At 43.3% G+C, this 24116-nt stretch overlaps 1 non-coding gene across 1 annotated transcript; it reads right to left on the bottom strand.

Annotated features, from left to right (window-relative positions):
- Window positions 1-11261: 11261 nt before the first annotated feature.
- Window positions 11262-11336, bottom strand: Trnas-cga (transfer RNA serine (anticodon CGA)). The gene has a single exon. It is a non-coding gene; the product is annotated as a tRNA-Ser (tRNA).
- Window positions 11337-24116: the final 12780 nt, after the last annotated feature.

Below are 24116 nucleotides of genomic sequence, written 5' to 3'. Positions count from 1 at the left end.
CCGTCTTGATTGCAAAATGTTTATTCATATGACCGCTTTCGGTTCCTCTAGAACCATCTTCAGATCTGTAACGATGATAATACTAAGCCTTTTTCATCCTATCTAATCAACATTAAATGTACCAGAACGCACCTCATATTTCGGCTACAGGAGTAACCCGTCCAAATACAGCAACTTTCACATGCTGCGTCACATAAAATCGGTTGGCACAATGCACGTCATTTATATTAATTATAACACTATTACCGACAGGTAGCGTCTGGTACATTTCTTACATTACATATGCACATACTGTATTCAGTAGATTGTTGTAATTAACTTTTATCTCTAAAAATACCTAATTAAAATCGTAGATGTCAAGGCTAAAATCTGTACCTATCAAAATTACAAAAAACACAGTAAAATTACCATTTTTATACGATCTAAAAACGGCGATTTCTATATGTATGGCGCTGGTGCAGACTTGTTTTCCTCCTTGGTCTGCTTCCGTGGTTCCCGCCATTTCGATGTTGTGCCGCGATCCGCTCAGTCGTCTGATGTCCATCGCCGTGGGCAAGAGGGCCGCGCGGGATCGCCCCGTCAACGACGCCAGGCGCTGCACGCATCTTCCGGCTTCTCCATCACGCACCATCTCTCATCTATCTGCCTGGACCTCCACACGCAACAGTTGTCGTCTTAGTAAGTCCTCATAAATACTAAAGTAGGCGGTATGATTGAACTCGCTTTGCTCGTTGAGGATTAAATGCGGATCTTTCTTTTTGTGGGTGTACAGTTCAGTTTCTTCCAAAATGTTAAGAAACCGTCCGTTATGATCTCTATGCAGGATGTCTAAATTTTGTTCATTGTTCGAGACTGAGTGCTTTGAGGCAGCCATATGCGCCCCAAACGCTGTTTTGTTTTGAGAGTAGGTGTGCTCCCTGAATCTGGCCTCTAAGTTCTTACCAGTCTGCCCTCTATACTGTTTATAGTAGTCATCACATTTGATCTTATATATACACCTGAATCCTGAAATTTATTCCTACTATTACATATTTTTTGCCAGAGCTTCAATTTTAGCGTGTTATTTGTTCGGAACCCTATTTTAACGTCGCATTTACTAAAGTATCTTTCAATCTTATCTGCAATTCTTCCACTGTGAGAGCCACATATTATTTCTTGTTGTTCCTCTTAACTGCGACTTGACTTCCTTCTGTTTGTTTCATTTGCCTTTTCTTTATCTTCTTGTAAATGTTCGTCACCTGCTTACACGTATATCCGTTCGCTACGGTCACTCGTTTTAAAACACTTAGCTCCTTTTCTACTTCCTGTTGGCTCACTGGCAATCTTAGTAGCCTGTATACCATCGAAGTAAAATATGCCCATTTGTATCGCGGTGGGTGACAAGAGCGCTCATTGATAAATAAATCTGTACACGTAGGTTTCCTGAATATGCTAAATTCATGCTTCCCATCTTTCTTTATGTGTTAAATCTAAGTAATCTATACGGTTGTCTTCTTCAAATTCCATGGTGAATCTAATTTTCGGGTGTTGAGAGCTCATTTTTTGTGCTACGTTTTCGATATCGTTTTTATGTCGTCAACGTATCTCCAGTAAAATACAATTTTCTCAGTGATATCAGGATTTTGATCAAAGAAATCGTTTTACAAGTGATTTACAAAGTTGTCAGCCAGCGAGCCAGCTAAACTGTTTTCCATTGCCAACCCGTCTTTCTGTTGATAAATTTTACCCCTGGAAGTAATGGAATTGGACGACAAGACTTGTTCCAACATTTCCACTAGCTCAATCACTTCCCCCAACGCGAATTTCCCATGAGTGAGGAGATTGTTGTTAATGATCTCATTCGTTTCTTTTGCGGTAATGTTTGTGTACATATTGGTGATAGTCAATGAAGCTAGTGACGCAACCTGAGGTATAACTATGTATTTAATCTACTCGGCGAATTCGTAGCTGTTCCTAATGCTAAAATTCCGACGATACGTATATGCCGCCTTCAATCTGTTATTTAGCTCTTTATTTAATTTATAGCTTGGGCTACTGGTATTATTGACGATTGGGCGAATCGATTTTTCAACATTATGTGACCGTAATTCGGGGATTCGCGGATTCATTACTTTCAATTTAAACTTTTCCTCCTCCGTGAAGAGAGACACACTGTTATCTGTTTCCTTATGTCTGTTTCAAATATCCTGGTTGGATCTTTTTGACCTGTACTATTCCGTTCTCCATAAAGAACTTTTCGGTTTTCTCCATACAGGTGTTACAAAAAGGTACGGCCAAATTTTCAGGAAACATTCCTCACACACAAATAAAGAAAAGAAGTTCTGTGGACATCTGTCCGGAAACGCTTAATTTCCATGTCAGAGCTCATTTTAGTTTCGTCAGTATGTACTGTACTTAATCGATTCACCGCCATGATTTCGTACGGGATACTCTACCTGTGCTGCTAGAACATGTGCCTTTACAAGTACGACACAACATGTGGTTCATGCACGATGGAGCTCCTGCACATTTCAGTCGAACTGTCCGTACGCTTCTCAACAACAGATTCGGTGACCGATGGATTGGTAGAGGCGGACCAATTCCATGGCCTCCGCGCTCTCCTGACCTCAACCCTCTTGACTTTCATTTATGGAGGCATTTGAAAGCTCTTGTCTACGCAACCCTGGTGCCAAATGTAGACTCTTCGTGCTCGTATTGTGGACGGCTGTGATACAATACGCCATTCTCCAGGGCTGCATCAGCACATCAGGGATTCCATGCGACGGAGGGTGGATGCATGTATCCTCGCTAACGGAGGACATTTTGAACATTTCCTGTAACAAAGTGTTTGAAGTCACGCTGGTACGTCCTGTTGCTGTGTGTTTCCATTCCATGATTAATGTGATTTGAAGAGAAGTAATAAAATGTGCTCTAACATGGAAAGTAAGCGTTTCCGGACACATGTCGACATAACATATTTTCTTTCTTTGTGTGTGAGGAATGTTTCCTGAAAGTTTGGCCGTACCTTTCTGTAACACCCTGTATACTCTGTATCGTGTATTAAAATCATAGTGCCGCCCTTATCTGCCTTTGTGACGATAGCTTTATGTGATTCTAACTTCTTATTCAAGCCCTTAAGAGTTAGTAGTTCGTTTCTGTTCTTGTGAGCAGTATGCATTTCATTTAGAAACGACTTCTTTATTTTAACTGCCGTGTTGGTATGTTCGTATCTATTCATATTTGCGATATCACATGCAACTTTCACTTCTGCGACAGTCTTTTTTTTTATTGTATTTGAGTTAATTGCGGGATTTAGGTTATACTGCAGCCCTTTATTTAAAAGGTTCTGTTCATCCTTTGTTAATTCTATCTCAGTTAAGTTCACGACCCTCTTATGAAAGGTATGCAACATTTACGCGCCGCTTCGTTATCAATATTAAAATTTACACCTGGGTTAAAAAGCTTCTTCTGATGCCTGTTTAAATTCTCGCTCCCTGTCAATTTGGTTTTCAGTCTCAAATGGTTCAAATGGCTCTGAGCACTATGGGACTTAACATCTGAGTTCATCAGTCCCCTAGAACTTAGAACTACTTAAACCTACCTAACCTAAGGACAGCACACACATCCATGCCCGAGGCAGGATTCGAAATTGCGACCGTAGCGGTCACGCGGTTCCAGACTGAAGCGCCCAGAACCGCTCGGCCACATCGGCCGGCTTTTCAGTCTCTCCGAATATGTATGTGAACTGTAATGGAGATAAAATGTTGCCTAGAATCAAGTGAAGATTAAAAGCTTCTCTAATTAACTAGTCTTTAATTTTATATGATTCTCGCATTTGAGTTTTAACCCATAATACTTCACTTTTACGTTTTGCTATTTGCGCTATGTTTCACATATTCCTGATTTTTACTTTTGCGTTGTTAGGAATAACCCCAGCGTCTAAGCATGCTTTCTAAAATTTTATTTTCAAGTTTTCTTTCATTATTTTTGTCCTAATACGTAAGAACTTCATAATGCATCCCGAAGCCTGACGTGGCACAAACTTCGCAAAAAAAACAGACATAATGCCTGATAGGATAGCCGCAGTCAGTGATCTTACAATATTACTTATAATCCGTTTTGATTGCAAAATGTTTATTCATATGACCGCTTTCGGTTCCTCTAGAACCATCTTCAGATCTGCAACGATAATGATACTAATTTACTTTTTCAGGAAAGCAAGCCTTTTTCATCCTATCTAATCAACATAAAATATACCAGAACGTACCTGATATTTCGGTTACAGGAGTAACCCGTCCAAATACAGCAACTTTAACATGCTGCGTCTCATAAAATTGGTTGGCAGTATGCACGGCATTTATATTAAGTATAACACTATTACGATGTGACGGGAACCGGTGTTACCTCTGCGGCAACGCTATTGGCATGTTAAGGCAACAGGGAACTGATTTCTATTGCAGGAGTTACAGCACAGCTCTACAAACGAAGAAGACTACCTCCGAATGTCAGTGTTATTTGCATATCATATAATTGGCTTACAATACCGAAATAACCAGTTATAATAGTATGTAACGCTATACTTCTCAACTTGTGCCAAGTTGAGATATCGCACTTTCTTGAACTCTTCCAACGAATCCGAGCCACCCATTTGTCATCACTGCTACCGATTTTACGTGTATGTCTCACTTCACATCGCTTCTTATTATTTCCACAAAAAATTTAGACGATGTTCAGCACTAATCTTGTAATATGTTCTTTCTCGTTCTTATAGATGTTATCCTAAATTTATCCACGTGTACAGAGATCTGCCATTCATTACACCAGGTAGAAAAATTGTTCGTCTCTCTGCGTTTCTTTACAACCGTTCAGCTACCATTTTTCTCTACAGTCATCAGCTGACAAACGGACAGTACCACTAACTGTCTCCCAGAAATTATTTGCGGATATTGAATACATCGAAAGTTACGTTACACTCCCCTGGAACGCGACTGATGGTTACATTTTTTCGTGTTGAACATTCACCGTCCTGTATAATGTACTGAATTTTTGTAATCAGAAATTCATTGGGGAAATCGCGTATCTGAAGCTACGAACTGCTCGAAATGCCAACTCGTTGAAGGGAAACTAGAAGAATTTCACTTCGGCGCTCCGCTTTGCACGTGAACGCACTAGCTGTAGTAAAAGTTAATTAACAAACTGACAGCCATAGTACGTCAGTTCTGATCCTTGCTATCGTCTTCAGAGTTCTGTGTATTGTTCAACTTGCGGCACGGGCATTGTGAAATTTATATTAGATGCTGAGACAGCACTGTCTACTGTTCTGTAATGCTCTCCGCACGCACCAGTCTAGTTATTCGTCTACTAAAGGCAAATGAAAACGTACGCTGTGCAGCTGGCGAACTTAAAGTAAAAGAGAAATGCAGGAATAAATAGTACAACGGATAAACAGAACAACATAACTCGTTTACTCTTTTTAAAAAAAATGCATGTCCATTAGCGCAGCTGATGATTTATTCAGCAGAACTGTAAAGTTCCGTACTATATATAGTTACACCTCCGAAAAATGAAAAATGTGTGTCGACCGTGCACTCACATACATAAATTTCACATCAGTTTATAACTGTGCAGACAGCAAACCTCGACAAAAAGTGACGAGTAGCACTTGCAGGACCACCAACCTGACGATTTTCGTTCTTATTTAACACAAAGAAATAGGCTGCAGATTTAAACGTAACCGTGCCATTCTTGAATACGTACACTCGAATGCTGCACGATTTGAGTGCGTATCGGACACAAGCAAGAGTTTGTTTTCTATTAGTGTGCTACTGTTCTTTCATTTCCTTTAGCTTATTGCATTACGAGAATTTATTTCCTTAGCTTATTGCTACATCCCAAACAAATAATATTATAAGTATCTCGAACTACAAACTGTTATTCGGGCCGCGAATATTCCTACTGATTCCTCCGTCATCAGCAGGAACTGTTTTGGATCGACGGGGCGAACATCCTGCTTTTCAGCGCCACAACCACAACACGGTGAAGCTATTTTCTTCCGCTTACGCAAAGAGTCGGCACACCTTCAAGTGTTGGTTGTTGTTAGGCTGAGAACCGATCAGATCTCGTGTGGCACTTGGAAGCCAGGCGGCTTGGTGCAATAGCCATCAGTATTACAGCCCTGATGCTTGGAATGTTTTTTTTTTTTTTTTTACTGTCACCATATCAGGGTACTTCCCCGCCACAGGGATGGAGGTGGTATGTGACTAAGTATTAAGTATGTGTAGCTAGAAAGCAGATGTGGGTCCGATGGTTACGGTTATAAAAGCATTGTATGGCTGTGCTTTATGTCCACAAATTTTGTGCGAGCACTCGTCACCTAGGCTGATGAGCAATATTCCACGACAGAGCAAACCAATCGCAGAGCTGATGCAACTGACTCCTCTGACGTGCCACAGACTTTCTGGAGGACATTATTTCAAGATTTGATTTCGGGAGTTGTCATTAATACGCTTTTTCTGTAAATGCGCGTTCTGTCGTGGGTCTGAGAAGTGTTCCGTCAAGCTGGTCGGTTGGCTCTTTGTTGGCTGTATTACTATTTATGTGAAAAGCTGAGAATTCTTTCTTAGCGGCACTTGGCTGCATCCACAATTTGTGGAAATATTTATGAATAGTTGATGCTCAAGCAATCGGGGTGAAGTACGTAGAGCGGGAGGATACCCGTATTTTGTACAGAAATAAGACTACACTTCAAAACTCCAGCGACTTGAACGGAAAGCACTGATTGAAGAGAGACTAAGAGAGGGTTGAAGCTTATTCCAGATGTGTTTTGTTTCTATCTGATGCATAAAACAATTAGTAAAGGAAAAGTTAGGACCTGAATTATTCAAGACGAAGATATGAAAAGTTCGACATTTTAATTTGTTGTATATCCATGCTTCTGTTCGGAAGTCTGGGGAACTTCGGTCGTTGATGATTCGATAGACAACACCACAGTTACAGGTAGTCTGCGTCAACCAGTTACATGACCACTGATGCAAGATGTGTACGGCTGATGTTAACCCCTTTAGCATCAGCTAAGGCATGAAGATGGTATACTGAAGCACCGAAACTGGTAGCCATACAATAAATGAAATCATAAGGACAGCTGTATATGTTTCGTTTTCTAACATACACTGTAATTTTGTTAGATACGGCGTAGGACTTGGAAGGTGAGTTGAACGCAATGGACAGTACCTTCAGACGAGGCTTCAAGGTAAAACACTGAACATGTTTCGGTTCAGCTGCACGTTCAGATGGAATATGACTGCTAGACACTGCCCGCATCTCGTGGTCGTGAGGTAGCGTTCTCGCTTCCCACGCCCGGGTTCCCGGGTTCGAATCCCGGCGGGGTCAGGGATTTTCTCTGCCTCGTCATGGCTGGGTGTTGTGTGCTGTCCTTAGGTTAGTTAGGTTTAAGTAGTTCTAAGTTCTAGGGGACTTATGACCACAGCAGTTGAGCCCCATAGTGCTCAGAGCCATTTGAACCATTTTGCTAGACACTACTCCGACTCCCACGGTTGAATAAAAACACGAGTCGACACTCTCGAATCGGGTACTCTGCGGTTAGGAGCAGCGTCTTCATATCGGCATCCTCAGCATTTGTAAATACGCGGTGCATGTTTGAACGATACAGTAGGCTTCGCCAACAAATCGCAATCACATTTCTAAAATACAGTTACGTAAACTCAATACCTATACAGTCACTGAACTTAAGAAAAACCACTGATGAATGAAGCCACGGAAACAGGAGATCCAACAACCGAAATAAACTGACCAATAAAAAAATATCATGAGTGTGAGAGGGTGGAGATGTCTTCTGAACACCACTCTGCAAGTTATCCTAGGTATACTCAATAATGTTCACGTCTGGGGAGTTTGGTGGCCAGCGGAAGTGTTGAAACGTAGAAGGGTGTTCCTGGAGCCAGTCTGTAGCAATTATGGTAGTGTGAGGTGTCGCATTGTCCTGTTGAAATTTCCGAAGTCCGTCAAAATGCACAAGACACGAATGGATGCAGGTGTTCAGACGGGATGCTTACGTACGTGTCACCTGTCAGAGTCCTATCTAGACGTATCGGGGGTCCCAACTGCACACGTCCCACACCATTACAGAGCCTCGACCAGGCTGAACAGTCCCTTGCTGACAGGCAGGGTCCACGGATTAGTGAGGTTGTCTCCATACCCGTACATGCATTTCCAAGCCCTGTGGCATTACTAACAGCACCGTAATGTTAACAGAAAAGCTCAAAGCGTACTATCCTGCTCCTTGAACTTCAATTTTTCTTCTAAATGCCTCGTTGGTTTCCTTTGAGAGGCACCCACATGCCTTGCTCATACTGTGGCATCAACCAGTCAGGCGTGCAAGATGAGTGGTCTGCCAAGCGAGTGGATTTATTCCTATATCTCGAGTAACATCAATGACTGATCATGAGGTCTAGTACCCACAATTTGGCTACAAATTATTCTCCTGTTTGAATAGTACGCAACGGAAATGGATAACGCACTTCTGACTATTAGGAATTTACACAACTCTGATTGTTCACTACGCACTGGCAGTACCACATTTTCTTTCTTACCCAACGGCTTTGATCAACACGTGGCCATGTCACTGAATATGAATGGCGGACACATTATAAATTCTCGATATCATGACTACACACTATTCGAAGAACAAAGCCACCAATCTGTTTCTTTTCGCTATCTTTTTTTATCACGATAGATTCTATTATGATTCAAAGATAACCTAACACACCATTACATTTTATACAACAATTACACGTGAGAAACTTCGCCCAGTGGGTATGGCTTTGCATTGGTGATTCTCTATAATATGGTCTCGTAATTATCTAACGCTACAGTGCACTTTCTGGATAGCATGGTGGATCTTTGCTATATCTCACACTTCGACTCTCACACCTATCATCACGAAAATTTACTCCAGACGGAGCGGTACAAAAAGGAACATGCATAACCCACGGCCTCTGAACCTATCTTGCTACTCTCCCATGCAAACCACACATTCTTAAATTACATGAAATACATCACACTGGCAACATAGAATACATCACAAAGAATAGTCAGAACTTTAGAATCACTTCACTTTCAGCTTTCCCACTTCAATTAGTATTCATCCCAGTTTCACACGACACTGCATTACTTCGTAACTTTTCTTTCCTATCACGAACTCTGGACGATATATGCACGTCTTCCTGTGCAATGCAAGCCAAGTGGCGTTGCTGGATAGACGGTCGACTCACCTTGCTTCTCAGAGTATTACAGTTCGAATCTAACGTCACACGGGAACATAACATGCAAAGTAATATTAAGATCATATTCGTCCCACACGCGATTCCTCAACTGATACCTTGTACGAGTACTTCTCTTTATCCTTTGTCTCATACACAGATACAGTACTCACCACGTGGAAGTGCTCATCTCTAATTTCAAATCCTGCAGACGCCATTTCTTAAACATTTCCAACCTATAGTACAAACGCCAGTAATTCAGCTTAACTTCAGCACTTGGAAGTATTTCAAATTAGTACTACCACTCGCAAGTATTTCAACTTAGAACTAGCACTCGCAAGTATTTCAACTTATTGCTACATGTGGTTTTATTGTGACCGTTGGTCACTTCCGAAGATTACTACGATCCCATTAATATTACCTGCCTGACATTTAATTCTCCCCACAACAGTTCCTGAAATAGAGAAATAATTATTCCAAAGTACTCTTAAGTATTTCACATGCATACCATTCTCTCCACTCTTTTGTCTTTACGGAGCACACCTAATACAGGTCTTACCAACACAAGATCCAGCGCCAGAGTGCTGAAACATGGCCGTTCCTCAGGTCATCTCGCACCTCTGCCGAGGTGGGAGAGCACCATACTACCGTATTGGTCAGCCACATTTCAGGCGCTCAAAGCTCTGTTAAATTTCATCTCTCTTGTTCCACCAAAGGTGACCAAAGGACGGTCTCAAAGATGATCATATATTGCACATTCTCTGTCTGCAGTTAGCAGACGACCATACATTCATTCATTTCACAGATCTCACCAAATTGGATGTAGGGATTTATTTTTGTGGGAGTGCACATGAGATCAATTAAATAAATAAATTTTCCTTCTTTCCTACACTGGTATCCGGCTTCGGGGTATTAAGTGAAATTGAGTAATTACAAAAAATATGTTGTTCTGACAAGAATCACGAAGAATGTTGTACCTATTTTCAATGTCTGGTGGTACTGTACCCTTTCACCTTTACTGCTTGCTGAATGCACACACTAAATATCACCGGCGAGAAACTTGTGACCGTGTCTCCTTCCTTTGTCTCCCTTCCCTTCCAAGCCCATAGCCTGTGTATGTCTCAAGTAATCGTTCGCTCCCTGTCTTTTATCCCCGATACCTTCAGAATTTCAAAGAGTGTAGTCCTTTGTACACTTCGACGGTGTATTGTGCAAGTAGCCACTGTAGATTCGTTGCTACGAGTCCAGTCAGAGTCGCGAACGCAGTGGCGAATGGCACCTGCAGCACTCCCGACCTCCTGCAACGTCTGACGTTCAGATGTGCTATTAGGGGGAAGTAGCTGACTGATCAGATATTCGCTGCACGCGCGCGCCCTGCCGTTCCTCTGAGCTGCGGGAAAAGTTGTTCTCGAGCGGCGGCCCCGGCGCCCACGGGGAGACGCCTTGTATCGCCTCCCTGTGAAAGGGCCGGGGGCTGGCAGGGGGCGGCGCCGCCCACCGATAACGGCGCCCGGAATCCAATATTCGCTCTCTCCACCCGAGCTGCCTCCGGCCGCGCCGCACACTTTAGACACACATAAATCTCGGCCAGCCGAGCGCGATACATTTTTTAGCGGTCGCCGTCCCTCGCCGGGAATGGATCACAGTCCCACGCGGTCGAGGCGGGCCGCGCCACTAGCCGCCACCGTTCATCCATCTCTGGTCTGCATGCGCCCCGGTCCCGGGCCACCTCGGCTGGAAGGCGGCTGCCTGGAGCCGGACCAAGTTTCCTGGAGAAGTGCCGCCGCGCCCGCTGGCCATGAATCACGGGAGCGAACGTGCGCGCGACACGCTCGCGGCCACCAACCCCACATACGCGGCCCACCTGACGTCGATTTGCTCCTGTAATGTCCTTGAAGACATTGCTGATTCTGGCTGGTAAACTGCTTGGTGCTTCCAGAATGAAATTTTCACTCTGCAGCGGAGTGTGCGCTGATATGAAACTACCTGGCAGATTAAAACTGTATGCCGGACCGAGACTCGAACTCGGGACCTTTGCCTTTCGCGGGCAAGTGCTCTACCGACTGAGCTACCCAAGCACGACTCACGCCCCGTCCTCACAGCTTTACTTCCGCCAGTACCTCGTCTCGTACCTTCCAAACTTTACAGAAGCTCTCCTGCGAACCTTACAGAACTATTACTCCTGAAAGAATGGATATTGCGGAGACACGGCTTAGCCACAGCCCGGGGGATGTTTCCAGAATGAGATTTTCACTCTGCAGCGGTGTGTGCGCTGATATGAAACTTCCTGGCAGATTAAAACTGTGTGCCAGAGAGCTTCTGTAAAGTTTGGAATGTAGGAGACGAGGTACTGGCACAAGCAAAGCTGTGAGGACGGGGCGTGAGTCGTGCTTGGGTAGCTCAGTTGGTAGAGCACTTACCCGCGAAAGGCACAGGTCCCGAGTTCGAGTCTCGGTCCGGCACACAGTTTTAATCTGCCAGGAACTTACCTGGTGCTTAAAAATAAAGTGTCAACATTCCCACTGGATGTGTAAATTTTTAAAGCTTTTCAAACAACCGTTATTAACTTTCTACATCTTTTTTCTTCGTATTCTCTGTCGGTAGAGGGCCCCAAACTGTGGCGTGTGTGATGGCAGTGCGCAACGGAGCTATGTCAGTGTGTGAGAAACAGCGTGCTGTAATGGAATTTCGAATTCGAAGAATTCGTCCACACATGGAGCACCCTCTCTTTCATCAGGACAATGCCATAACGTACACGAGCGCTGCGCCATGTGCAATTATCCGGCGTCTTTGGTTCACACTTGTTATCATCGTTCGTGAAGTCCCGACGTGGCTCCATCCGATTTTCATCCGTCTCCAAAAATTAAAGGACACCTCCGAAGACGTCCCTTGGTTAACGATGAAGTGGTGCAAGCAGAGCTGAGCTTGTGGCTCCGTCCACAAAGTCAAACGTGACAAAAAATAAAAACCCCTACAGCTGTCCTTATGATTTTATTTTATTTTGTCGCTACCAGTTTCGGTGCTTCATTGCGTCATCTTCAGGCATGTATGCATAAAACATTAAAGGTAGCACTATAAACTTATCGGTCAAGTTATATAGAAACAGATTAAAATAGAATGAGAACAAAGGCAAGGCTCTACAAATGAATTTACACCGAACATTTTACTAGTTACAATGCATATATTCATAGCTATATATTTCATTTATCAATTAGTTCATCGTAATTACTTATGTTTAACACACAAGAGTACTTTTCGAGCTGTCTGCTACTCAGTAAGCTGTTCTGGTTTCATATTTGTCATCCTTATTGAGACACTCCATCCTTGCGGTCTTCTTAATATCCCTGCGTGTGATTGTTTCATGGCAATACACGATATATGATGCATTCGCATATGAATGTTAGCATCATGAACAATTTCCTTGTAGGTGTCTTTCATACGGTCTATGTACATGGGTCCTAAATTAGGTTTATACCACGTCTCGGACGAGCATTTTATAGATATGACATAGTGTATGCCCCACATCTGTGTGCACATAAGCATTTGATACTTTGACACGACACATAGGTAACGTTCCTTCTTTTTACTTCTTTGTGAGGTATTGTTTCCTTCCATTCATCACCTTTTACAGTTATTTTGTCTTACAGTAAGTTATTTCAAGGTTGTGCAGATAATTTATGTCCGACTGTCAAATAAAGGTCGTGAATAATATTTAAAGAAGTTTTAATAGGTGGTATAATTGTAGAATATATTGAGTGGATATTCGTGATGGTACATATTAGATATGTAACAATGGATGTACCTGTTCTTTCTGTAAAATGTTCGGTGTAAATTCATTTGTAGAGTCTTCCCTTTTTTCTCATTCTATATAACTTAACCGATAATTTGATAGTGCTATCTTTAACGTTTTATTGATACAGGCCTGAAGATGACGCAATGAAGCTTCGAAACTGGTAGCGACAAAATAAAATAAAATCATAAGCACAGCCGTAGGTGTTCTTATTTTTTGTCACTATAGTAAACGGCCGTCGTCCCAGAGACGTCCTGCTAAAAGGATGAACATACAAAAAAACAAAGTCAAACATTCTAAAGTGACGGTTTCAACGAACTGGCTTCCATTTGGGAAAAAGTCTGTTGTCGCCCGTGTGACTACGTTGAGAAATAAACAGTGAATAAGAATAAATACATAGAATCTTAAGAAAATTTATTTAAAGTACTGCACGAGTTTTCACATACAATATTCGGAAGCGTTACCTCCCAGGAAGCCCTCGTATTTACAGATGAGGCAGGAGTCACAAGAAGTGGCATAGTAAATTACGAAGTACACCCATATGGGCATCGGCAAATCCTCGAGCAGTCACGGGGGTGAGGCATCAGGATAGCTCGAGTATTAAAACATGGGTAGGATCTGTCGGTGACAGACTCACGGGGCCATGCACTTTACCATACACCAGATTAGCACTTTACCGCACAACAAGACAGGTGTCGTGTATCACCGATTCCTGCGCAATGAATTACCAGCGCTACTGCAGGACGTAACCCCTGCAGAAAGACGACGACTGTGCTGTATGTACGACGGCCCACCATCCCGTTTCCCACGCATCGTGCGACGATGCAGTACCGCAGCGCAACGTTTTCTTTGGTGACGGCTTGCTGTAGGTGGTGATCCGGTTGTGTGGCCTCCAATTTGGCCTGACCTGAATCGGTTAGATTTGTGGCTATGACAACATTTAAAGGCACCACAGTATGCCCTACCCATCCATCGCTGCAGCTGCGTGTGACTAGCGCGCGTGAGGCAATCCGAATGGAGCCAGGTGTTTTTGAAAAAAGTGCGTGATTCACTGAGGAGAAGTGCTGAAGGATGTGTCGTGATGCGTGGTAACCACATGCAGGGTGTATTTCCGCGTAACAGACAGGTGGGGACGAGAGGGCTGACTGGATTTTGGACGGAGCATTATTGGAGCATTTCTTCCAGTTTTGATCGACACTGACTCATCTAGGTCTATGTTACACGGTTTTTAAACAGCCAGTATTTTTTTCTCTTCTTTTGCAGCCAGCATTTTTTTCTCTTCTTCTGTCTTTCACGTTACTCTAGTACGGGAGGATTACATATCTTTGCCGTTTTGCGTGTCTTTCATGTTCTAAAGATACAAATGGGCATCACTATTGGCATTCTATGTTGCGTATTCATCCTTCAGATCTTTAACGCTGACCGTGCAATATTTCAATTTCATGTAAATTTCTATACGAAATTTCTACATGAAGTCGCTAATCGACTGGGAGTGAGCGAGTGATAAGTGAGGGAGTGATAAGTGGGAGACACTACCTCCAGTTCTGTTTCTAACACGTTGAATGAGCTGAGTAGGGTTTTTCCCGTCGACGTCACAGAATCCTCGCTACCACGTACTTCAGCTGGAACGATTTGAACACAAATACATGCTGTGCCTATTGGGAGCACATGAAGCTCGCCCACAGCTAATTTCTTCACATAAATTTTCGAAGAACCGGCATTCGGAACTACCAACAAAAAACAGAACGTATGGCTCCTTTATGGAAACATGGCGGAGCGGAACTAGTTCGTTTTTATGAACATCTCAATGATATTAATCTTAATTCATTTCACTATGGAGGACGAGACAGACGGCAGATTACATTTCCTTAATGGCCAGTCTCCTGGGAAGAATATAGTAGCTTGTGTCACGCAGCATACCGAAAATCCCAGTCACACGGACCGTTAACGACACCGGGGTTCAGAGCACCGCCCACGACAAAATCGACGTGCTATAGAAAAGAGGAAGAAACATCTGTGTACCGGAACGGCTCGACGAGGACTTGGTATATCTCCCCCATGCATTGTTGAGGTGCGGTTATTCATCCGCTGAGGTAAAGCGAACGTTAAGACAGCCACGGCATACTCATAGCGGCGTACAACCGTCTTTGAAATCTCTTCCAGTAAAGTCTTTACAGACCGCATAGGAAGTATTTGGCGAAGCACAAACGGAAGAACACCTTAAGTCGTTGACGTGAATGGCAACTCACTCGAAGAACGGTAAATCCCTAGTCCCGCTCTTGCAAGTCTCCAACCAGTGGGGCGATATGACACAGAACGTTGAAGGGGGCCCGTTACTTTTACTCCGGTGGTAATTACAGAAGTGGAGTTACGGTGTGCTTGGCGCACAATGCGGCGTCCCCCCACTGTGGTAGTGTAGTTAGACGTGATCGACTGGAACCTTGACGGCAAATATACTTCGCCTTATGTTCCCATGCAATATAACAGTGACCCACCGTCGCATCCAGATACCCTAAAAATGTCGATATTGCACTGTTAGATCAGGCTGCCACCCACGATGCCACCCGTCTCAAACTGCGGAACGCTGCCTCAGACGTGTGCGTAGCACCCCCGTGTCTTTCAAATTGATCACTCAATATCTGACGGTGTTCACGCATCTTATAGACGAGACCAGTTGTGAGTGAATGAGCATGTAGCTCTCATTTAAGTATGTGGCCGAAAGAGTCAGCCTTCAGGAATTGTGAAACTAACTCTGTCGTCCAGGACCGCGAGCCACAAAGGGCGCAGATTCACCACGATGTGGGGAAACCCACAGGCGTCTATTTTCTATTGAGGCCCAAGCGCTGTAGCGTGCCAGTGAGACAGACGGGAACCTACGTCATAGGGAAACCCAGTAGAAGCCCTTTGTGGCCAAGGAGACGTAGCAGTGTTAAATATGCCGCACCTAAGATCAGCTACAGACGGAAACATTTGTGAAAACTATTTAATTCTGTAGTAATTCGGGGAATCAAGTCACAGTAATTTTAATCTGCCATCTTCCTTAAATTTTCATTGTGATCCCAATAAAACTTGAATATTGATCATATCTATAATCCACTTCCACTGTTAGTTTGCTTTCGGAATAAACATTGTTGTTGTGGTCTTCAGTCCTGAGACTGGTTTGATGCATCTCTCCATGCTACTCTATCCTGTGCAAGCTTCTTCATCTCCCAGTACCCACTACAGCCTACATCCGTCTGAATCTGCTTAGTGTATTCATCTCTTGGCCTCCCTCTACGATTTTTACCCTCCACTCTGCCCTCCAACACTAAATTGGTGATCCCTTGATGCCTCAGAACATGTCCTACCAACCGATCCCTTCTTCTAGTCAAGTTGTGCCCCAAACTTCTCTTCTCCCCAATCCTATTCAATACCTCCTCATTAGTTACGTGATATACCCACCTAATCTTCAAAATTCTTCTGTAGCACCACATTTCGAAAGCTTCTATTCTCTTCTTGTCCAAACTATTTATTGTCCATGTTTCACTTCCATACATGGCTACACTCCATACAAATACTTTCAAAAACGACTTCCTGACACTTAAATCTATACTCGATGTTAACAAATATCTCTTCTTCAGAAATGCTTTCCTTGCCATTACCAGTCTACATTTTATATCCTCTCTACTTCGACCATCATCAGTTAGTTTGCTCCCCAAATAACAAAACTCCTTTACTACTTCAAGTGACTCATTTCCTAATCTAATTCCCTCAGCATCACCCGACTTAATTCTACTACATTCCATTATCCTCGTTTTGCTTGTGTTGATGTTCATCTTATATACTCCTCTGAAGACACTGTCCATTCCATTCAACTGCTCTTCCAAGTCCTTTGCTGTCTCTGACAGAATTACAATGTCATCGGCGAACCTCAAAGCTTTTATTTCTTCTCCATTGATTTTAATACCTACTCCAAGTTTTTCTTTTGTTTCCTTTACTGCTTGCTCAATAAACACATTGAATAACATCGGGGACAGGCCACAATCCTGTCTCACTCCCTTCCCAACCACTGCTTCCCTTTCATGCCCCTCGACTTTTATAACTGCCATCTGGTTTCTGTACAAATTGTAAATAGCCTGTCGCTCCCTGTATTTTACCCCTGCCACCTTTAGAATTTGAAAGAGAGTATTCCAGTCAACATCGTCAAAAGCGTTCTCTAAGTCTACAAATGCTAGAAACGTAGGTTTGCCTTTCCTTAATCTTTCTTCTAAGATAAGTCGTAAGGTCGGTATTGCCTCACGTCTTCTAGTATTTCTACGAAATACAAACTGATCTTCCCCTAAGTCGGCTTCTACTAGCTTTTCCATTCGTCTGCAAAGAATTCCTGTTAGTATTTTGCAGCTGTGGCTTATTAAACTGATTGTTCGGAAATTTTCACATCTGTCAGCACCTGCTTTCTTTGGGATAGGAATTATTGTATTCTACTTGAAGTCTGAGGATGTTTCGCCTCACTCATACATCTTGCTCACCAGATGGTAGAGTTTTGTCAGGACTGGCTCTCCCAAGGCCGTCAGTAGTTCCAATGGAATGTTGTCTACTCCGGGAGCCTTGTTTCGACTCGGGTCTTTCAGTGCTCTGTCAAACTCTTCACGCAGTATCGTATCTCCCATTTCATCTTCATCTACATCCTCTTCCATTTCCATAATATTGTCCTCAAGTACATCGCCCTTGTATAGATCCTCTATATACTTCTTCCACCTTTCTGCTTTCCCTTCTTTGCTTAGAACTGGGTTTCCATCTGAGCTCTTGATGTTCATACAAGTGGTTCTCTTGTCTCCAAAGGTCTCTTTAATTTTCCTGTAGGCAATTACTATCTTATCCCTAGTGAGATAAGCCTCTACATCCTTACATTTGTCCTCCAGCCATCCCTGCTTAGACATTTTGCACTTCCTGTCGATCTCATTTTTGAGACGTTTGTATTCCTTTTTGCCTGCTTCATTTATTGCATTTTTATATTTTCTCCTTTCATCAATTAAATTCAATATTTCTTGTGTTACCCAAGGATTTCTACCATCCCTCGTCTTTTTACCTATTTGATCCTCTGCTGCCTTCTACTTCATCCCTCAAAGCTACCCATTCTTCTTCAACTGTATTTCTTTCCCCCATTCCTGTCAATTGTTCCCTTATGCTCTCACTGAAACTCTGTACAACCTCTGGTTCTTTCAGTTTATCCAGGTCCCATCTCCTTAAATTCCCACCTTTTTGCAGTTTCTTCAATTTTAATCTACAGGTCATAACCAATAGATTGTGGTCAGAGTCCACATCTGCCCCTGGAAATGTCTTACAATTTAAAACCTGGTCCTAAATCTCTGTCTTACCATTATATAATCTATCTGATACCTTTTAGTATCTCCAGGATTCTTCCATGTGTACAACCTTCCTTCATGTTTCTTAAACCAAGTGTTAGCTATGATTAAGTTGTGCTCTGTGCAAAATTCTACCAGGCGGCTTCCTCTTTCATTTCTTAGCCCCAATCCATATCCACCTACTACGTTTCCTTCTCTCCCTTTTCCTACACTCGAATTCCAGTCACCCATGACTATTAAATTTTCATCTCGCTTCACTATCTGAATAATTTCTTTTACTTCATCATACATTTCTTCAATTTCTTCGTCATCTGCAAAGCTAGTTGGCATATAAACTTGTACTACTGTAGTAGGTGTGGGCTTCATATCTATCTTGGCCACAATAATGCGTTCACTATGCTGTTTGTAGTAGCTTACCCGCACTCCTATTTTTTATTCATAATTAAACCTACTCCTGTTTTACCCCTATTTGATTTTGTATTTATATCCCTGTGTTCACCTGACCAAAAGTCTTGTTCCTCGTGCCACCGAACTTCGCTAATTCCCACTATATCTAACTTTAACCTATCCATTTCCCTTTTTAAATTTTCTAACCTACCTGCCCGATTAATTGATCTGACATTCCACGCTCCGATCCGTAGAACGCCAGTTTTCTTTCTCCTGATAACGACATCCTCTTGAGAAGTCCCCGCCCGGAGATCCGAATGGGGGCTATTTTACCTCCGGAATATTTTACCCAAGAGGACGCCATCATCATTTAATCATACAGTAAAGCTGCATGCCCTCGGGAAAAATTACTGCCGTAGTTTCCCCTTGCTTTCAGCCGTTCGCAGTACCAGCACAACAAGGCCGTTTTGGTTATTGTTACAAGGCCAGATCAGTCAATCATCCAGACTGTTGCCCTTGCAACTACTGAAAAGGCTGCTGCCCCTCTTCAGGAACCATACGTTCGTCTGGCCTCTCAACAGATACCCCTCCGTTGTGGTTGTACCTACGGTACGGCTATCTGTATCGCTGAGACACGCAAGCCTCCCCACCAACGGCAAGGTCCATGGTTCATGGGGGGGGAACAGAATAAACATTATTGTGACGAAATGGCAACTGTGCGGTCTACAATATTTATGGGTCATTAATTTAGTTCCCAATATTATTAATACTGTTATTGTATGCTGTTTCTCGCAAACTTGCCACCAGCCAGACAATTTAACCAAAGGGTCACAAGTGTCTAATTTAGGGCGTGTAAAGCGACACGTGTGGTTCAACCCCTAGACGAGGTTGAGCCAACACATTTCGACGAAGAGAAACCGCATATGAGCCCGAACATCTTTGGGATGTTAGCTCCCACATTTCGACCAGTCCTGGTAACAACATTAAACATGAACAACACTAACGCTTTGTTTTCGGCGTCCTATCCGTCACAGACAATTCGATGTCTAATCGTTTACATACCTGCAGATGGTGTGTATAAGTGTTCGAAGTTATACTGACATTCAACATATCTTCTCGGTGATCCAATTTTTGGCAGGCAATGTATATTTTATGGGATTTTGATTTTAATTGTGAAGATGACCTTTACAGTGAATTTGGTATCGTAACGGCTTCAAAATTCGACAGTTTGCTTTTAGCGTAATGTTCTTTGGTGAGCGAACGAATAATGGGTATTGTTTGCTACGGAAATTAAAAAAAAAAAAAAAAAAAGAACACCATTACCATCAGGTAAGTCTCTCGAGTAACAAAGCATGGAGGTTAACGTCGTCAGAGGCATTTTATGACACGTGGCTCGCTGTGTGCCTCAGGCAGTCTGTTACATTTTCTGTGTCGCTTATCACATCCTGAACTCGGAATTGGCCGCTGTTTCTGTGATGGTAGTACCTTAGCGTGCTCATTTCTATGACTTCCTCTCTTTGCCTTAATTAATACTGTATCTGCGTTACCGAAAGTTCGTAAATAAGTGTTGTACGTGTATGGTTCAAATGGCTCTGAGCACTATGGGACTTAACATCTGTGGTCATCAGTCCCCTAGAACTTAGAACTACTTAAACCTAACTAACCTAAGGACATCACACACATCCATGCCCGAGGCAGGATTCGAACCTGCGACCGTGGCAGTCGCGCGGTTCCCGACTGAAGCGCGTGGAACCACTCGGCCACCAGCAGCTTTTTAATCACGTAGCTAGCGTTGCGTTCAAATATTGAAGATAGGCTATTGTTAGTGAAATGAATATATTAGTTCCCCCTGGATATTCCGTAATATACTGCTCCGAATAAATGCTGTAGAGTGATGATGTACTTTTCTCTACCCCTGAAATCTTAATTATGGTGACAGACTGAAGTTATACCGTAGTCCGAGGACATGGCTACATTTATAATTTTGTTGTGTGATGGCGAAGCCAACGAATGTGACGCCAAATAAAAGTATAGTAACAGATTACCCTGTAGCGTATCCTAATGTATACTCTAGCTTCGTCCTTAATCGCACATTCCAAAATTTAAAGCATGAGGGGGTTCACTATGTAATCGTTAACGGAATTTATTTGTGCATTTCCGAAAACCTGTTGGTCCAAGCCAGTTTGTCGCCAGAGGACTTCAATAAGCATTTTAGTGTATATTGGCGTAAACTCAAGTAAGCCTCCACACCATCGCAGGAGAGTCAGCGAACGCAAACATTGCACCATCAATCTGCCTCTTTACACGTAATGACGTACACGCAATCTACTTGCATAGATTCTTCGTTACATATAATGAGCTGTAGTAGCGAACCACAAATAAATTGTTTCACCTGCGCATTCAAAGTTTAATAAAAATTTCTATTTTGAACCAACGTGCATTGTAAATACACTAAAAAAACCAAGCAGCTTTTTCAAATTTGTCACAAATTGATATTAACGTAGTAGTCGACAGAAAGTGCAAAGTTGTAAACTTTGGTGGCCGATGGTTTAATGAGTGACGGTCAGCGCACTTTCACAACGGGGAGTACGCAGGGGACGTGTCGATACCAGGGCATAAAGTCATTGCAAATTTCATTTTATGTACTCAGCTGGAGAGAAATTATGCCACGCAGACAGGCTTGTGAACAACATACGTAGATGCCAGAATTTGATAGAGGACGTGTGGTTGGGATCACAGAAGTCGGCTGCAGCAGTCGGCAAATCGTTCAACATTTGAATAGGAGGGAGGCCGCTATTCGACGGTGTGAATAAACCGTGGTCGAACACAGAGTCAAGAACGAAGCAATCGACCTAGACAGACGACAGAAAGTGATTACTGAGCATTCGTCAGAGAGGCACTCGGACCCGCCCCCCAGGTTCATCATTATCACCGATCCCACGTGGACCTGGCGCTTCAGTGATGGCTCACAGAAATGGAGCTGAGATGACTACTATTTACCTCTGAAAACCAAGAAGCCCGTTTGCAGTGAAGTCCATAATTCGGCCAGGAATTTCATTGAACCTAGTGAAATTGTCTTGAGTGATGAGCCCCCCTTCGAACTGAGCCGCTATGACCACCGAAGTCTGGCTCTCACCCACTGCCATTTTTTACTTCTATTTAAACCTCTTCCGCTGTCACTGTGTTATTATTTACTTATTTTCCGCTACCATTTACAAATGACCTGCCACCTACTTACTACCACAGGCCATTTCTTTCGTGCAAAGAGATATTGTGCATGTACGGAATGTGGATCTTACTTGATATTTCTTATTTGTAATGAGAATTAACAATTCTGTAGCTTTAACACGTTTACAAGTTATTAACAAATGATAATCTCGAAGTTATCGGTTTATGAATAGAAGATATGAATTTAGGAAGATGGAAAGAGGTTGCGATGTATAATCTTTTGTTACACATTAAAAATTCGTAAAAATTTAATAAAATAACAAGAATCTTGCATTTAAGGAGGTAGAACAAATGATCATAGGAAGATACATAGATTTGTTTTAAAGATACGATAACGTAGGTAGTCCATTAAATTTCGGGCATGAAGCCCCGCAAATAAAATTTCTTCCACTGATATTTCTGCCACGTGTCGTCCGGCCATTCTCAGAGTGGGTCACAAGACTGACGACAACATGCCAAGTATGGCCTTACGTGCTCCGCCGCGGCGGTACTGCGCACGCGGGTCGCAGATGCTGGTCGGCGGCAAAGAAATACGCTTACATATGGGCCGCCTGTGGTGAAGGCGTACAGACATTCGATTCACTTATCGATGTATGATCGTCGGCGGTGACACCATGACGACTTCTCTGCAGATTAATTATCCCAAGACGCGGATTACATGCCGTGTCAAAATTCGAAGTTGCAAATTTTGGAACAACTCGATGGTCCCAGCACTTCAGTGGGAAACTCAGACCTCAATAGATTTGCTCTCTAGCGTCGTAATTTGTCCGAACTATGGTCAAATGAAACCATCTCTTCCCTGAAGAGGTACTAGATGTGCATTTTCAACTTCTCGCGGCGGCGGGACCATAAGGTTGTCCCAAAATTTGCCTTCCGCATCTGCCTTCCGTCCCTCACGTGCATCCTCTACGACCTCATCCCCTTTCCTCACATTCTCCTTTTTTTAAACACATCTACATCCTGTACATTGTCCACTGACTCGATCCCCATCACCTTCTAGTGCCTCCCTTCGTCTCCACCACCAGTCCATTGCCATACCTTTACCATTGTGTCCCACCCTCTCTCCATCTCCACACCCTCCAACTTCTTTCCCAACACAACCCCCAGCACCTACCCCTCTCTGATGATGAGCTTTGCCCTGACGTCTACCCTTCTTACCAACTCTAACCCCACCTTCCTCCTGCCTCCTCCTCAGGGCTCGCTCTCCCCTCCCTCCCGATCGGTTTTTCCCCCTCCTACGCCCCCTACCACTACTGTGTTCCACTTCAGTGTTTCTGCACTCCCTCCAGCCTTGTCTTTCCTCTTCATCTCCCGCCCTGCCCATCTCCTGCCTCTTGGTGCGCCCCTACCCCCCCCCCCTTTTCCTCTTCACTGGCCGCAGTGGCCGTGCGGTTCTAGGCGCTGCAGTCCGGAACCGCGGGACTGCTACGGTCGCAGGCTCGAATCCTGCCTCGGACATGGATGTGTGTGATGTTCTTAGGTTAGTTAGGTTTAAGTAGTTCTAAGTTCTAGGGGACTGGTGACCACAGCTGTTAAGTCCCATAGTGCTCAGAGCCATTTGAACCTTTTCCTCTTCCTCCTGCCCCCCATCCCCTCTCCCCTCTTTTTTCCTCCTCTCTGCCCTCCAGTCCTTAGGCAGGTCCCTACAAGCGGTTTTTATTCTTTGTGGGTGTCCTGTCGTTTCCACTGGTTTTGTTTTTTAAGTGTCTCACTCTCTGTGATTTTTATACTGTAGCCGACTTTTAACTTATGTTTGACCCCAGTGATTTTAAGCACACAACGAATTGCCAGCTGTGCTCTTTTAACTCTGTGTCGACTTTTTAATTGTCCCCCAATGTCCCCATATAAGTGTATATTTTAACTCCCAGCATCTCCATTTACTTTACTTTTATGTCCCCCTTTTTACCCCCATTTTTCTTAAGTAAGAGTTCCCCTTGTATTTTTGTTAAAGCCATTTGGCTGAAGGGTGGTGGACTGTGCCGCTGTCAGCCCTCCCCTGTCCCATAGGGGCAGGCAAATGAAATTACGATAAAGGAAAAAAAGAAACTTGTCATCAGTTGTGTGACTCACTCTGAGGATGGCCGAACGATATGCAGCTGAAATATCAGC

This window comes from Schistocerca serialis, chromosome 4 (assembly GCF_023864345.2).
Source record: "Schistocerca serialis cubense isolate TAMUIC-IGC-003099 chromosome 4, iqSchSeri2.2, whole genome shotgun sequence".
In the NCBI taxonomy this organism is placed as follows: domain Eukaryota; kingdom Metazoa; phylum Arthropoda; class Insecta; order Orthoptera; family Acrididae; genus Schistocerca; species Schistocerca serialis.
This window is presented reverse-complemented; position numbering and strand designations above follow the sequence as displayed.